Genomic DNA, 3873 nt, shown 5'->3' with positions numbered 1-3873 from the left:
CTTCAGTATAATGATGATTAACAACTAGTCATTTAACTCCTTACTGAATTGTTACTTTAATAAATATATGAAACGGAACTTCCTTCGTCCTCCCTGTTTTCTTCATACCCCAGCACCTACCCCTGTGGTTGGTTCCAGGTTAACGGATTCACAAAAACACCCGGACCTGACAGTAAGCACTGGCCACATGGATCCGTCAAGTGACCAATTCGCAGGAGGCGGTGCTACGTCAAATATCCTTTCCCGTCTGGAAAACCAGGAGTCTATACAGACACAAATAGTGCAGTTTATGCAAACTATGGCAGACCGTTTAGAGACTCTTCATACAGCAATTAAAACGTCTCAAGTCCAGATTCCAACTCCGGTTGTCCCAGTTACCACTACAGCTTCTCCTGTGATGCTGCCTACGTCCCGCTTGCAGTTACCCTCTCCGAGTAAGTTTGACGGAACTCCAAAACTTTGCAGGGGATTCCTGAATCAATGCGAGATCCAGTTCGAACTGATGTCTGCCAGTTTCCCATCAGCTCATTCTAAGGTCGCATATATTATTGCCCTCCTCTCCGGTCAGGCTCTGGAGTGGGCATCACCATTATGGGAGAGAGGTGATCCTATCCTCTCTAATTACAAAGAGTTTGTATCTTCTTTCCGGAGAATCTTTGACGAACCCGGCAGGACCACCTCAGCATCTTTGGAGATTCTCCGTCTACGTCAAGGTTTACGTCCTGTCAATCAATATATTGTTCAGTTTCGCACGTTGTCTTCAGAGTTAAACTGGAATGAGGAGGCCCTGATCGCCGCGTTTTGGAATGGACTTTCTGAGAGAATCAAGGACGATTTAACTATCCGGGATGTGCCAACTAAACTGGATGAATTGATTTCTCTCTGTAACAAACTTGACCTACGCTACAGGGAGCGATGTTTAGAGAAATCCAGGGCAGAGCGATCCAGTCCACGTTATCATCCTAGGCCTCGACAAGATTCTTCATCACAGTCTCCGGTAACGACAGACGAACCTATGCAGATTGGGCGCTCTCGCCTCACAGAAGAGGAACGACTTCGTCGTCGACAGGGTAACCTCTGCATGTACTGTGGGTCCTCTGAACACTTAGTTAAATTCTGCAAACTCCGACCGGGAAACTCTCGCTCCTAGCTTATTCAAGAGAGGTTAAGCTAGGAGTTACTCTAGAATCACGTTCTGGGAAAGAGCCGACCTTGTCTATTCAATTAGAAGTGCCAAGTTCTACAGTGAAAGTTTCAGCTCTCCTAGATTCTGGGGCAGCCGAGAACTTCATCTCCTCAGCCTTTGTCATGCGGTCTAAAGTTCAAACCATGCCTCTGGAAGCAGCAGTTGCCGTTACAGCAGTGGATGGAAGTCGAATTCCAGATGGTATAATTACTCATCGAACCGTATGTCTCAAGATGAAAGTTGGTGTGCTCCATTCCGAATACCTCTCCTTCTACGTGATTCCCAAAGCCTCTCAAGATGTGATACTTGGTTTACCTTGGCTGCAGAAACATAACCCTCAACTTAATTGGCAAACCATGGAAGTCCTTTCATGGGGTAAATCTTGTACCAAGAACTGTTTAGCCTCAATTGTACCTCTCCGGTCAATCAGCCTTCCCGACCTACCTCCGGTGTATCAATCCTTTGCGGATGTTTTCAGTAAACAAGCAGCAGACTCTCTACCTCCTCATCGCGAATGGGACTGCCCAATCTTCCTGGTTCCGGGTAAAACACCTCCTAGGGGACGAATTTATCCGCTATCCATCCCAGAGACGCAAGCTATGTCTGATTATATACAAGAAAATCTAACCAAAGGATTTATCAGACCATCTTCTTCACCTGCAGGAGCCGGATTCTTTTTCGTTAAGAAGAAGGACGGTGGGTTACGACCATGCATAGATTACCGTGGACTCAATGAGATCACTGTGAAAAACAAGTATCCATTACCCTTAATTCCAGAATTATTTGACCGGGTAAAAGGAGCTACTGTGTTTACAAAACTGGATCTCCGAGGGGCCTACAATTTAATCCGCATCCGAGAAGGGGACGAGTGGAAGACTGCTTTTAATACCCGGGATGGGCATTACGAATACCTTGTAATGCCTTTCGGTCTTTGTAATGCACCTGCAGTTTTTCAAAGCTATGTGAATGAACTTTTTCGTGATCTTCTCTACAAGTGTCTAGTAGTGTACCTGGATGATATCCTAATATTCTCTAGGGATATAAAGTCTCACCGTCACCAAGTTAAAGAGGTACTGACACGTCTGAGGAAAAATCAACTTTATTGTAAGTTAGAGAAGTGCACTTTTGAAGTATCTTCCATACCGTTCCTTGGTTACATCATTTCTGGATCAGAGCTATGTATGGATCCCGGTAAGGTACAAGCTATCCGAGATTGGTCCACTCCTACAACTCTCAAGGGGATTCAGCGATTTCTCGGATTTGCTAATTTCTATAGGAGATTCATTAAGAATTATTCTACGTTAGCTGCTCCCATCACAGCCCTAACTCGTAAGGGAGCAAATCCTACGAACTGGTCTTCAGAAGCAATCAAAGCCTTCTCTGATTTAAAGCAAGCCTTTGTGTCAGCCCCCATTCTTCGACAGCCTGATCTGAATCGTCCCTTTCTACTAGAGGTGGATGCATCTACAGAAGCAGTAGGAGCTGTGTTGTCACAAGTCTTTGAAGATAAAAAGGTCCATCCCTGCGGATATTTCTCCCGTAAGTTCCTCCCGGCAGAACGTAATTATGCAATCGGTGAGCAAGAGTTACTTGCCATCAAGTTGGCATTTGAGGAGTGGAGATACCTTCTAGAAGGAGCTCAACATCGCATTACAGTTTATACTGATCATAAGAATCTTCTGTATCTGCAGTCAGCTCAGTGTTTGAATCCACGACAAGCCCGATGGGCGCTTTTCTTCTCACGATTTGATTTCAAACTCACCTATCGTCCAGGGTCTCAGAACAAAAAGGCAGATGCCCTTTCCCGGTCCTTTGCTTCTTCTGAATTAAATGATGCTACCACGAATCAAGCCATTGTGAATCCTAGGTCCTTTTTAATGACTCGAACCTCTCCAGTTCCTCCGCCCGGCAAGACCTTTGTCGCCACAAGTCTTCGAAAACGGCTGCTTACCTGGGCTCACTCCTCTTCCTTCATGGGTCATCCTGGGGTTCTAAAGACTCTCAAGTTTATTCAACAGTCTTATTGGTGGCCACGTCTCAAAGCCGATGTCCAAGAGTTTATAGCAGCATGTCCTAAATGTGCCCAACATAAGAGTCCAAGAAGTTCTCCACCAGGTTTGTTACATCCACTATCCATACCCAAACAACCATGGACTCATATCTCAATGGATTTCGTGACCGATCTACCTCCATCAAAAGGGCGAAATACCATTTGGGTGATAGTGGATCGATTTTCGAAAATGGCACATTTCATTCCATTAACTGGGTTACCATCAGCCCCTTTACTAGCCAGATTGTTCATCTCTGAAATCTTCAAGTTGCATGGCCTTCCTCGAGAAATTGTTTCTGATCGGGGAACACAGTTTGTGGCCAAGTTTTGGAGGTCGCTTTGTTCATCTTTAAATGTCAAGTTGAACTTTTCTTCTGCATATCATCCTCAGACAGATGGACAAACTGAGAGAGTCAACCAAGACCTTGAAACATTTCTCCGGCTATATATATCGTCCTCACAGGATGACTGGGTTGACTACCTTCCATTGGCAGAATTTGCTCATAATAATCTCTTCCATTCATCTTCAGAATCTACGCCCTTTTATATTAACTTCGGCTTTCATCCTCGTGTGCCAGAGTTTCATCCATTGCCAGCCCTAGAGGTCCCAGCGGCAGATCAAGAGCTTCAACGTCTA

This window comes from Pseudophryne corroboree, chromosome 10 (assembly GCF_028390025.1).
Source record: "Pseudophryne corroboree isolate aPseCor3 chromosome 10, aPseCor3.hap2, whole genome shotgun sequence".
Taxonomy (NCBI): Eukaryota; Metazoa; Chordata; class Amphibia; order Anura; family Myobatrachidae; genus Pseudophryne; species Pseudophryne corroboree.
Note: the sequence above shows the minus strand (reverse complement) of the source record.